This window comes from Bison bison, unplaced genomic scaffold (assembly GCF_000754665.1).
Source record: "Bison bison bison isolate TAMUID 2011002044 unplaced genomic scaffold, Bison_UMD1.0 scf7180017864461, whole genome shotgun sequence".
Lineage (NCBI taxonomy): Eukaryota > Metazoa > Chordata > Mammalia > Artiodactyla > Bovidae > Bison > Bison bison.
The window spans coordinates 18,767,512-18,781,936 of record NW_011495023.1 but is presented as its reverse complement, the minus strand read 5'-3'; the positions used below and the strand labels follow the sequence as shown (position 1 = coordinate 18,781,936).

Genomic DNA, 14,425 nt, shown 5'->3' with positions numbered 1-14,425 from the left:
AGGAAGAAGCTGCTACATAACTCATCTCCCTCCCACCTCCATCCGCTCCCGGTTCCCTGTCCTGCCCCCTGCATCTCCCAGGGCCAGTCCTCCATGGGGAAGCCCAAAGGCACCTCTCCTCCAGGAGAAACCCAGCACCAGTCTCCTGGGCTCCTCCTCAGCTCACCATGGAGACGCACAACAGCTTCTAGAAGAAGCCAGTTACTCTCTTAACCATCCCTGAAAACAGACGGGCAGGAGGACATAAGCATAAGGGCAATGCCCCCTCCAAGGACATGTCTGTCCATCTATTCACGCTGCCTCCTCTGTTTCTTAAAGTGCCCCTAACACCAAACCCGAGGAAATCAAATCTTAACTCTAGCTAAATGGTCCCGTAGGATTATTATGACACAGGATGACCATGGGCGCCCAGGAAAGAAGAACATTCAATGGAGGTCAGGCCTTTTGAATGGGACAAAGGCCTGGGGCTTCCCCACTGTACCCAGAGCACAGCAGGGGACTCGACACGGCTGAACCCAGGGCTTCCAGAGGACAAGGAACACATGAGCTCTTGCATCTTGTATCCTCCTTTTTTTTTTTTTAAATCAACAAGGGATTCATTTTAGCAACTGCCAAGATCCTTTAAACTAAGAGGACAAAGGCACATAAAAGGCAACACTACTGTGCACGCACTCAGCCCTTTCAAGTTTTACGAAGAGTAAGATATAAAGAAGCAACACAAAGATGCTGCAGTTCACACCGCCAGGAACAAAATACCTTTAATAGGGTTTCGGCATAAAAAAGATGGTGCAATTTCTAGTGCTCTAGACTCCAGTTTAATACTAGAGCAATGAAACTGCTTAGACTCCAGACCTCTAACATAAGGCCAGGGCCCAGCCAAGAGGGGGTATGAGGACCGAGGCTTGAGCATCTTCAACCCAGGAACCTCTATACAACAAAATCTCAACTGTCAGGGGTCAGAAGGTGGGCACATGCCTGTGACTCGGCCCAGGATGTTGGCTCAGACTACATGGAAGGCGATGCATGTCCCAGAATATACCCAACTTTGTGACTGGAGTAGGAGGTCAGTAATGGGGAACACATGTATACCTGTGGCAGATTCATTTTGATATATGGCAAAACCAATACAATATTGTAAAGTTAAAAAAAAAAGAAAGAAAGAGTAATGGAAAATAACCACAAGCGGGCCTAAATAGGACAGGCTTTGAAAGTCACAGGGTTAGAATGGGAGGGCCAAAGCATGGATGGCCACTTCCACAAAGGATGATCACATCTGCACCGCCACATGGTCGAGAAGGGATGCTAAAGGGCAGGGACGCGCTGGCCAAGCTGCCCGGACAAGAGACAAGCAGAAGTGGTGTCCGAGGAGCAGCAGCCACGAAACAGCAAAAAGGAAGACACAAGAGCATCTGCTCACTGACAACCACAAAGAACAGAACATCAGCCTCCAGGCCCTCTGTGCTGTGCTGAGGTGCTCAGTCATGTCTGACTCTTTGGTACCCCATGGACTGTAGCCCACCAGGCTTCTCTGTCCATGGGATTCCCCGGGCAAGGATACTGGAGTGGGTTGCCATACCCTTCTCCAGGGGATCTTCCTGACTCAAGGATCGAACCCAGGTCTTCTGCACTGTAGGCAGATTCTTTACCATCTGAGCCAGGGCAGGAAGAAACTCTTGGAGGTGATGAATAGGCTCCTGGCACAGAGTGCAGTGATGGTTTCCAGACATACGTGAATCTCGAAACCAAATAAATCGCAGACATCAGTTTTTTGTATGTCAATCATACCTCAATCAGGAGGTTTGCAAAAATATTTTTTGTCTTATAGTTTACATTCTTAACTGTTACGATATAAGGCCTTAAGATTTTCAGTGACCCAGGCAATAAACATCAATTAAACTAGGAAGCGAGTTGGAGAAACAGTCTCTAGGACACAAGAGACTGGAGGTGGAGTCACCGTTCAGAATTCAGCCTGGGGGCCCCACAGGGTGGGAGGAAGACAGGTTTAGCTGAAAAACTCAGAGGACCTGCTGTTCATACACAATGCCTTAAAGGAAGCACGTGGATCATTCCTGCAGCCCTCCTGGGAACACAACACAAGCCCTGACGTTCTTACAGGTAGGTGCCCAGGGAACCACGGGCCAGAGAAAGGGATCCACCTGAGTGTTGCCTCAGATCTACCCTCCAGGAGTCCTGTCCCTTCGGCTGATAAGACAGGGATCTGAGTGGGATACACAGTGGACTCCCAGATGTTCTCTCCCAGCCAACCACAGACGGCCTAAAGAGGTCATCGTTGGTTTTAGACAAAAGAGCAGTTCAAATCAATGCTAACTCTGAGACACTCAAACATCCAGGTGATGCCACAAAGCGACTGCACACCTGCTTCCAAAAATGAGTCTCAGGTGGGCTCAGTGGACCGGAGTTTGCTGGCACTGCGGCAGTTCAGAGTCGCTCACACAGAAAGGACGGCCAGAACTGAGATAACAGGCAGTGGCATGCGGTGGGGAGGACGGCTAAAGATGGGCCAAGGACATCCATACACACATCCATGGAGCCACTCCCACAGCTGAGGCACAGGAGCAAGGAGAAAAGCCAGGGGCAGAAACTGAGCAGAGCAGAAGCTACACGGTCTGAGAAGTAGGAGAACGAAGCTCCCCAACCTGGCATGAAATCCATTCCATCATTCCACCCAAATCTGCATCCGACCCACCCCTGCCACAGCGCCCCCACCAAGTCACCCCCTCGCCAGTGTCCCTCTGCCCTCCTTCCCCATCCAACCCCCACTACTCCAACAGGGTGCATTATCTAAACCCCACCTGTGACCAGGACATCACCACAAAGTCCGACAAACTTGTTTCTCCAACTGAGGTCTCTTGTGGAGGATGAAGGGTGGGCATGAAAACGACACATCTTTCTGGAATGTTGGGGCTTCTCTGCTGGCTCAGAAGGTAAAGAATCTGCCTGCAAAGCTGGAGACCTGGGTTCGATCCCTGGATTGGAAAGATCCCCTGGAGAAGGGAATGGCAACCCACTTCAGTATTCTTGCCTGGAGAATTCCATGGACAGAGGAGCCTGGCAGGTTATAGTCCATGGGGTCACAAAGAGTCGGACATGACTGAGTGACTAACACTTTCATACTTTTTCACTTTTCTGGAATGTCAATGTTACACAATGGCAAATGATGTTGAATCTGTCGAATCAAACAAAAACTTCAGAACAACTTTATGCTCGCGGTGGGCTACTCTTTGAAGAGCCTCAGCCTTCTCCTAGGCAAATTTCTGTTATTGAGGGGTGCACTGTGGTGAAAAATTTTAGTACGCTGGCCAAAGTCAGTCAGACTTGTGTTTCTCCAGATTAAGATAAGAAGCCAAAGAAAAAAAGACTGAAGACGTATAAAACAGAAAAAGTCCAATATGAATTTAAATCATATGGTAGTCTCTTACTTTCTGGACTGGTGACCTGGCTTTGAATCCAAGCTTGATCACTTCCTAGTTATATGACTCAGGGCAAATTATTTAACTTTTCCGTGACTTGTTTTTTTTTTTTTTTCTATTTGTAAAATAAAAATGACAATAACTCAAAGGGCTGCTGTAAGAATTAAGCATAAATATCTAAAGAGAGCTAGCTTAGCATAGTGCCTGGTTGACAGCATGAGATTGGCTATTATTTGTAAATTCCAAGTCCGCCCCAGTTTGTTAAAGTGTTCTGAGGCTTTTGTAAGTCCACAATTAGGCTCAGACAGGAAAATGTCTATTCTGATAAGCAGTCCTGCCATACCAGTCAGTCTGTCCCTGAGGGATATTTTAGGCTTCATACACAAAAGAGTACATTTAATTACCCAGCTCAAGAGTCCTCTTGAGATCAGAAACATGGAGAACACCAGAAGCCAATCCAACATCATTCTTTGTCATTTACAAAGTTCAAGACACTGAACCAAAAACAAGTTAACAAACCTCAGTGCGTGAACTATGTACACTCTTCCAAGGACACCAACCTGAAATACACAGAAGAGGAAGGTCTGAAGAATCCCACTGCTGACAGCTCTTACTAATCAGTTGCCACGAGGGGTTTCACAAACGTACACAAATATTGATATCATCTTTTGTCATCTAGGTACTGAGTATCGCTCAAGTGATGAGATGGAATGTGAGGAGGGAGGGGTAGCTGAAAACCAGCCTGACCTGAAGCCGAAGGACCTGCTCCACTCACGGCTGGCACCAGCGGGCAGCAGGGTGAAAGTCTGCCGGGAGAGACTGGAAGCACCTGCCCTTTTTCTCTCACCCGAATTCCAACAGACTGTCTACTTCCATCTGACTTGTAGCCCAGATAACATGTCACCTACCGCTTTCGGTTTCTCCTAAGAAACTCCTTATTTTCTATCATCTGTTTCTCAATATTATAAATTTTTAAGAGGGGGAAATACTGTAATAAATACAGAGCCACAGAGCCCAAGCACTGCAATTAGAGAGTAGCCTCAACTTGCCACATCTGTAGAAAAGCCCGAGCAGCAATGAGGATCTGGTGCAGCCAAAAATAATAATAAATAAATAATTTTTTAAAGGGCAACTTTTCACCTATTTTATTGCACTATCAACACTTTCAAGGCAGGGTGCCTTTTACACTTTCAAATCTGGTCTCAGAATACAGTGTAAGATACATGAACGGATAGTCATACATAATAAATACATCACTGTGGAGGCAAGAAAAGTCTTGGTTTAACTAAAAAAAAAAGTCCCTAACACCACCAAGAAGTGTCTACCATTATTTTTTTTACTTCAAATAAGTTAAGCTACTTTAAGAATACAACAAAAGGATTTTTCTATTCATAGTTTCCTTTGGATTTACTTCTGCAAACCAACACAATTTAGGCTGCTGTTTCAAAGAAAAATGATGAAACCATTTCTTCATCCTGAACATGCTTCTCTTATAATCTTATACTGTTGAAAACTAATTTTTAAACCGAATATTTAACCTGCTTTTCTATACTAACTATATCTCAAATAATATAATTCCTCTTTATAAAGATATCCTAATAAATTAGAAAGGGAGACAGAATTTAAATATCACCATTTTGCAAACCCCTCATAAAATAAAGGGGTTTCCCAGGCAGAGCAATGATAAAGAAGGTAGGGGACTCGAGAGACACGGGTTCAATCCCTGGGCCAAGAAGATCCCCTGAGAAGGAAACGGCAATCCACTCCAGTACTCTTGCCTGGAAAATTCCATGGAGAGAGGAGCCTGGCAGGCTATAGTCCGTGGGATCACAAAGAGTTGGACACAACTGAGCGACTGAGAAATAAAATAATGGATCTAGAGAATGATTATTAACGACCATGAATATTACAAAGAGACAACCAACATTGTCTGAATCCAGCTACAAGTACACCACACCACTGTGAAGCAATATTGTCCCAAAAAATAGACACTGAATCAAATCAAGATCAGGTTACCATTTACAGGAAATAAAAGAACAGAAGAACAGGTTAAACCACACATTAAATTGAAAGCATCACAACAGGTTACTACCTGTTATAACTCTTTTTAATTATGATGACGTCACCAAGCAAATATTTTTTGATACACAGACACAGGACATTTCTTGCAGGTTTCTTTGTGATTATCTCCATCTTAAAAGAGGAAAATCAGCCAAGTAATAGCATGTTTACAGATGCGCTTATGCTGTCAAGAGAGAAAAATGGGCCCCTTCATACAGGTCTGGAATTGCCAATCTCAGAAATGTTTGCTTTCCTAGTGTTACTAAGCTTTCTTTCGCTGGGAAAAAATACAGCCCTGCTGAGCCAAGATGTAGCAAGTTCCTGCTTCTAAGAAGATCACTTTGGGAGGAAGAGAAGAGGTTGGATCTGGTTCAGCACCCCAAGGAGACAGAGCAGAATGAGGGGCTGGCGCTCAGCTATGCTGGAGGTGTCAGGAGCCAGCTCTTTGCTCTCAGGATCCAGGAACTCTGGGGCTCCTCAAGAACCTTTCAGGACATCCATGACATTAAAAATATGTGACAACCTTAAGAGGATGTGCCTTTAAATAAAATAAATAAAATTTCCTGTTTGAAACTGCAAGCCAATAAATACTAATAGATACAACCCATGCAAACAAAAACATCCTTAATAATTTTTAAGAGTGTGAAGCATACTGTGACCAAAGGTCTGAAAACTGCAGCTGTGAGAACGGAGGTCAAGGCCATGCATCTTCAAAGGAGCTATCAGAGGTGACTTTGATTTCTCCTTCAAAGGAAGCACCAAAAGTTGGCAGCCCAGCAGGAGCAGGTGGCAGAGCACTTTTAACCCCACGTGGTTAAAAGTCAAGATAGTGAATACGAGCAGGAGACTGGCATCCAGGGTCCCAGTAATGTTCTGTGTCTTCACCCAAGTGCTGGTTACACAGTGTGTCTGCTTTGTGAAAATTCAGTGACCTGCACACTTAGGACAGTTGCATTACATATTTCTAGGTACCTGGTGTATGCATTTCTCTAGGTATATCTTATACTTGAATAAATTTTTTTAAATTCACAGTTTAAGATGCAGAACAACTTCAGGTTTGTCCTAAGGGGAGTCATTATACACAACTTACTTTGGAAGAGCCTGATGAAAATAATCAAATATTTAACTTAAAAATTTTAATTTAAAAGCCTCAATACAGACAACCGTAACTTTTCTGGGTTAAGAGCTATACACCATCTAGGTTGGATTCCTTGCCAAGATCAGGAAGAGAATTCTGTGCTTACCTCTCGCGTTTTTTAAACTGCAACAATGAAGTCATATTTCTTAATGAAATCAAATACAACTGTAAAAAATGAAATCTCCCAACTAAAGGCAAAACTAAGGCCAGATTCCCTCCAGAGTGTTAAAGTGATCAAGTGGCCTCTATCCCTGCTAATCTTCACTGATCACCACAAGTCTAGACAAATGCAGTGAGAGACCAAACACAGAGCAAGGTGGTGAGAAGCGTAAGGAAAAGACACACGGCCATTATGTAAAGATGAAATAATCACCTTCATAGAACACCCAAAAGAAAAAGTAACCGTTAAAATACAACAGACTCAGCACATTTGCTAGGCCTGCAAAAAAGGTTAAATATAGACAGGTTAGCTAACTGACTTACATCAATACATACAGACACATCTGTATCAACAGGATTCCCTCCACAAGGGAGAAAAAATGGGGAGAACAGGAGTCAAAAGTGTCATTCACACAGAAACGAAAACTGATATACCTAGGAATTAATCCAACAAAGACGACATAGAATGTGGAGAAACGAAAACTGTATTGAAAAACCATAAATATCTTTTCCTTTTTTCTTTTTAACTGGAGTACAGCTGCTGTACAATGTTGTGCTGGTTTCTGCCGTACAACGTGAATCAGCCGTAAGTACACCTGTGTACCCTCCTTGCTGAGCCTCCTTCCACCCCATCCCACCCCTCTAGGCTGTCACAGAGCACCAGGCTGAGCTCCCTTTTTACACAGCAGTTTCCCACCATACACATATGTCAATGCTACTCTCTCAAGTCCGTTCTCTATCTATTATTGCACCGCAAATAGGTCTCTCTGATACATGGTTTCAACCATGGCCCTAGGTCAGTATCACCCGAGGCCCTTTTTAAAAATTCAACTGCGGAGCTCCACTCCCTAGAGATTCAATTGATCTGGGTTAAACAGGCATGTCTCTAACTATCCAGTTAATTCTAACATAAAGCCAGAGTTGAAAACCACCAGCTTAAATAATTTTGAAGACGCACAGATGGGACACGCTTCCACATAGCAAAATACGTAAATAAGTTGTAATAGCGAAAATAAAAACAAAAACCAGTGTGGAACTGGAACAAACTAGAAACCCACCTTTGTTAACTAAGAATGGAGAAATATGTCCTTAACAAGACCCGGAAGGTGGAATAAATGGATGGATCAAATTGTAACAAAAATTAAGATTCTGTTCAATAAAAAAAACGACATGCAAAAAAAGGCTAAGAAAATATTTGCACTGTTTAAAATCTAATAAGAGATTAACATTGAGAATATACACACAAAAAAAAAACCTGCTGTAATTTAAGGCTGAAACATGTGAAGATAAAGAAACCCAACGCAAAGAACATGTCAATGCCAATTCACAAAAGGCAAAACCCACACACCTAAGCAGCATCTGACAGGATACTTAACTGTACTAGTAAACAGAGAATTGCCAATCAGAACAGTAACATATGTGCCCAAGATTGCTCCATCTGTGAAATCAGATTGGAAAAAATTATAAGGTCAGAAATGATCAAATGCTAGCAAGAACGCAGGGAGTAGGAGCAAGCCACAGCCAGCCCAGGTAATAACGTGGCAGAACTCAATGAAATTACATTTATGCCCAGGAGAGAGTGCTGATGTGGGGAGGGGGAAAACACAATAAAACAACATGAGTGGCTCTGCCTGAACCCGTATTGATAGAGGGCCAGTAACTCCAGTCTGCACCCTCAGCTGGGGAGGGTCCCAGTCCCGACCACCTCATACACCCATCACAGTATGTAGCAAGTCACACACTAGACACTGTGCCCCACGCTGGGGACACAGCAGTGAAGACCAGATCCCTACCCTCAGAGCTGACATCCAATGAAGGAAACGTAAAGAGGAAACAGATAAAATTATGGTAAGCATGTGACAACTGCTACAACGGAAATAAACGGGTGTCTGTGCCAGGAAGTGATGGCATGCGGGGCTGGGGGTTGGGGGATGTCCGCCAGAGAGAGGTGGGCTCTTGGTGATGGAGGGGGGGGGGTGTCCAGCAGCTGGGGTGGGACCTCCATGAATGCCTCCAGGGCATCAATGGCAGTCACCCCTCCCCAGGGGAGCCTGCAGGTATTCAAAAGATGACTTCTCTCCTGCAGTGAATGCCTAAAAGCCACCTTTAAGATGCCTGCTCTATAAAGTGTGGACTACAATGATTATAGCTAAACTCCAGTATATTCTGACCAAAGAGTTCAATCTTTTAAGGCGGGGGAAAAAAACATACTACCAATGTGAATATTCTACGTCCCTAAAAAAGGTTTCTTAAACTTACTAGGATCCACAAATAGCTCCTTCATTCATTAAACAGAAGTCAAGCATTCATATATCTCTCCCACAGCACACTGAAGGGAAATGAGAATACATGTAAATGTTTCTGTCTTTAAGGAACATACTTCAACTTACAAGATTCAGGATCCTATGTATTTCATTCACTAATTGATTTGTATGACTAAAAGCCAGCATTTACAGCATGCTTATAACCCTCCAGGCACTGTCGTATATGAGTTTTTACATACATTCAAGGTCATGTGATACTCTCAACATCATAATACTACATTATTGCCATTTTAGAAATGAAAACCAGAGGTAAGAAATTTGCCTGTTGTCAAAGAAAGTACTAAGTAGCAGAGCAGGGATTCAAAGCCAGATCTTTCAAAAGTCAAAGTCTGGGTTCTTCACCACTACATTTACATTCCCCCTGGAATCATGTCAGTGGATTTCGAAGTGTGGTCCTGGACCAGAAGCATCGCCAGCCATCACCCTGGAGCTTATTAGCAATGCTTATTCGCAGGGCCTATTCCCAGACCTGAGAACTTAAAAACTGTGAGTATGAAGCAGCCGCTGGAATTTTAACAATCCCTCCCCACAGTGATTCTGAGACATGGTAAAGTTTGAGAACCTCAGCTTAAAGTTTTTATACTCAACTTTGTATATGTTAAAAATGAAATGATTTCATTTTGAAAATTCCAAAATAAGAAATTTTGATCCTATTTAAAAATACTCTAAACAGATAAAAATGATATTAATTCCTCTCCTCACTGCCCACAGCCCAACATTTCCTCCCCCTGAACACTGTACCCTGATGAAATCGTCTAAAAAACAGTCAACTCTGATGGGCCTTACTGGGAACTAAATTCAAAACGTGGAAAGAGCACAGAGATCGAAAAAGAATCTTCAAGTCAAATCACAAGCCATATTAGGAAGAGGAGAAAAAGTGGATTCTATATCAGCTGTAGAAACTTCCTAAGTCTTGGTCCATTGCTCCATAAACGATTTTATCTTTGGCTCGACTCCAAATTTTTACAACATCATTTCCACAAACTTCCAAGTGCCAGAAAAAGAAGTTATAACTCTCAGAAGTATTTGATTCTCAAGATTCAAACTGCTTTAAGTACACATACAGAGGCATTGTCTTGCAACCAGCAAGTTTTTAATCCTGGGTAAAGCTGACCAGAGACTTTTGCCACATGTACACATACACGTATAGTTGCTCAGTCGTATTTGACTTTTTGTGACCCCATGGACTGCAGCCCACCAAAGCTCTTCTCTCCATGGAATTTTCCAGGCAAGAATACTGGAGCAGGTTGCCATTTCCTCCTCCAGCGGCTCTTCCTGACCCAGGGATCGAACCTGCGTCTCCTGTGTCTCCTTCATTGGCAGGCAATTCTTTACCAATGAGCCACCTGGGAAGCCCCTTTTCCCATATACACATACAAACTACAGCAAAAGTGCTACGCTGCTGCTGCTAAGTCACTTCGGTAGTGTCCAACTCTGTGAGACCCGATAGACAGCCCACCAGGCTCTGCTGTCCCTGGGCAAGAACACTGGGAGTGGGTTGCCATTTCCTTCTCCAATGCATGAAAGTGAAAGGGAAGTCACTCAGTCGTTTCTGACTCTTCACGACCCTATGGACTGCAGCCTATCAGGCTCCTCCATCCATGGGATTTTTCAGGCAAGAGTACTGGAGTGGGTGTCATTGCCTTCTCCATATTCAAGGCTACCTATTTCTAATAAAGCCTGTTTCCAGAGGGAGTAGAAGAACATTATCAAAAATAAGTATATTGGAGGAGGGAGGAGAAGGGGATAACAGAGGATGAGATGGTTGGATGGCATCATTGACTCAATGGACACAAGTTTGAGTAAACTCTGGGAATTGGTGATGGACAGGGAGGCCTGGCGTGCTGCAGTCCACGAGGTCGCAGAGTTGGACACAACTCAGCAACTGAACTGAACCATAATTTTAGAACCTAACATACGCTAAATAATTCTTTTAAGCTGTTCACTTGCATACAAAAGTCATTCATTTTACCAACTTCGGGATTCTGCTTATTTTACATAAATTTGAAGACGGAAGCGTTAAGTGGCCCAAGCCTGGCCCTGGAGCCGCTATAATCCTGACTGAGAATGCTCAGACTTGATTCTGTGGGCTCAGGTGCAGAGAACTCCAGGAAACCCACGCTCGGGCAGCTTTCTCATCTCCCTCGTTGCTTACAACCACCCACCCTCCGTGCCCCAGCCCACACTCTCCCAAGAGCTGGCAGCTCTGCCAGGAGCTTCCCTCCTAGAAGGAGCGTCACCAACTTATTTCCCCTTCCCAAAGCGCCATCAAATCCCTTGATGACCAGAACTACTTCCAAGAAATTATACCAAATTACCAAAGCTCTCCTGCCCACGTAAAGTCAGTGGAACTGAATTATACAGACACATAGCACCCGCCAAAGACCTTCCCACTTGAGTGCTCATCTTGCCTTTTAAAAGTCCAGTGTTTTCTGCAACACCTCACAAAATGCAATCACCCTAACTAGTCCTTCTTCTCCACTACCATTTCTATACCTGGTGTGGCATTATCAAAGCAGCAGCTATGTTTTCTCATCTCCCTCCTATAACAATTAGTGAGCAGCAATTAACCAGTAACTAGCAAGCCAACAGTTCCTGCCTTCCAGGGGAGAAAGCTCCTCTCTCTTTCCTACTTGAAGCTGATAATCATGTTTTTCTAAAAGAATAGAAAGATTTATTAAGTGAGCATTCAAGGAAAAAGCAAAAAAACAGTTTTACATGCCTGGAAAAAAAACCGTTTATGTGTTTGTTCATAGGAGGCATAAAACCACACTCAAATAGCTCATCATAGTTCACATAAGATTTAAACAAAACACAAACCATTAAAAACAAACAGGTTCAAGTGTATAGAAATAAAGACCAATAAACTGACACTGTTCCAGGTACCTGTCTACAGCAAGAACCAGTTTTCTCACAGGTTATTTCTAAAATTACTAACAGCTTCCTTTACTTTAAATTCACCTGCCATGTCCTTCCAATTAATCTCATTTAATAAAGCTGACTTAAATCACTCATTGCAATTCTGTCTGAACTTCAGTGATGACAGCTGTTGTACGTTTGTATCTTTGTCAGTGAAATGCTTATTTAAAAAAAAAAAAAACCTGAAATCTGCAGTAAATAGCACCCGGTGCACCATCTAGTGGAAGTACTGTAATGTTGTAATTAAATCTTTTTTGAAGGGTAGAAACCCTTAACATCACAGGGGGCTATGATCCCTAGGTAAGAATACAGGTAAATACTCTACAAGGCTTCCCTGGTGGCTCGGCGGTAAAGAATCCACCTGCAATGCAGGACAGTGGGGTTCAATCCCTGGGTTGGGCAGATTCCCTGGAGAAGGAAATGGTAATCAAATCCAGTATTCTTGAATGGAAAATCCCATGGACAGAGGAACCTGGCAGGCTACAGTTCCTGGGATCACAAAGAGTCGGACATGACTTAGCGACTAAACCACCACCACTCTGCAAACAGAATAAATCTTTTTCCAACCTCCCACATCACAATGCAAGAGATGCTTATCAAAAGAAAGCTCACTTTCTGTACAAATCAGCAGATGATAAAGGTTTCTTTATGAAATGTTCTGCTTGGGTGCTAGAAATTTTAATTTGACCAAAAGAGTAAAAATTAAGTAAAGATACTGAGTGCAAAAAAGAACAAATGAGTAAACAGAATCAGAACTGGACTAACAAGGCCTATGTGAAGGATGCTTTACTTAACAAATAAGTTATTTCAAAATGTACATGTTCCACCCAGCAGAGCACCTGCCATGAACACAAGGGGTTACTTCATGATCAAATAGTTCCATTCAGTAATAAATAAGGCATTTCCATGTTCCTGATGACTAATAAATTTAACATAACCTAACAACTCCCTAGGATTCCCCACGCCTTGGCATTATTCAAGGAGTCCCTCCCATCCATCCAACTAAACCTACTTGCCATTAATCCTTGAACTCCCTTGTGTTACTCTGATCAAAGGATAGAGGATTTTACATGTTTGACACTTCTAAATTTATAGCAAAAACTTCCTGCAAAAAAAAAAATCATAACCAAAATGTATTACCCTTCATTCTTATTTGCCTTATGAATATTAACTAATTCAACTGAATTCAGAAAACACTACTCAAGCCCAATGCTAAGCCAGAGATGCAAACAAAGAAAAGATTTTCTAATGTGGAAAACCTCCCAAAACTTAAAATAGAAATTTTTCACTAGGTTAAAATAGAGATGGCACCTCTAGGTTTTCTTGCCTGTGTGAAAAATGACCTTTCTGGTGAAATTCAAACTATCTTAGCAACCTAGAAGTAAAAAAAAAAAGCCTAAGAGAATATTTCACTTGGAAATAACCATCTCCGCCTCTGACTGGTGTGCATGTGAACCAAACCGGCACGCAGAGAAGCTTGATTGACAGCAAGTATCTTCCTGGATCCTGCATTAAACCCCTTAACAGGTGTGTAAGAGCAGAAGTCAAGTGACCTGGGGCAGAATTCCCCTCATCTCTAGGGCCTTGAGTTTATGTACCTGCAAAATGGGCGTGGGGTGCACTACCTGCTTCCGGAGAGTTAAGAGAATACTAATATTGATGGAGTGCGGTGAGCTGCTCAATTAAAAGACCTAAATGCAGTGCACCTGGAAGGGAGGACCGTTGCGAGAGTCCTCCCTGTGCCATTTCTACTCAAACTCGTGACCTTCATTTCACTTGTGAACAAATGGAAAGCGAGAAAAGGCTTTTAAGCACGTCAGAGAAAAGGTAACATCAATCGAGGTGCTTCATTAGAGGTGAATCACACCACTGCAGTCAACTGCTTAGGATTTGTCTGCAGAGTACTACTGCCTGGGTAGCAGGTGCAGCCCCCTAAAACCTAAAGCCCAGAGACTATGTTTAGAAAGGTTTTTTATTATTATAATTACTCGAATGCTAACGTTTAAAGAAATAAGAATCGCAATTCAACACCCACCCATGGAGGGAGGCAAAAAAAAAAAAAAAAAATCCCACCCCCACCATCTTCCACACCAGCTCGGCATCCTCGCCTCACCCCAACCGCCCGGCCCCCACTGCAGCCCAGACAAAGGTGAGTCACACTGCTGGGTCTGCTTGTCACGGAAGAAAAAAGCCCCAAGTAAGTTCACGTTAGAGGCTACTTTGAATTTCAAAATAATAAATAAGAAGTAAATCGTGTGCCTGGGTAAACGCAGTGCAAAGCGCCGTTTCCAGGAATGTGTAACTCACACCATCTAAGTGCAGACACCTTTCTCGCTTAAAAAAATAAAAAGCCGCCGGGCTGCTCACCGCTTATCAGCAGGTCCTTCTCCCCG

The 14,425-nt window shown here is 43.2% G+C and overlaps 1 protein-coding gene across 1 annotated transcript in view; it reads right to left on the bottom strand.

Annotated features, from left to right (window-relative positions):
• MPP7 (membrane protein, palmitoylated 7 (MAGUK p55 subfamily member 7)) overlaps window positions 1-14,425 on the bottom strand; it is a 225,280-nt gene that overhangs the window by 210,434 nt on the left and 421 nt on the right. The window lies entirely within an intron of this gene.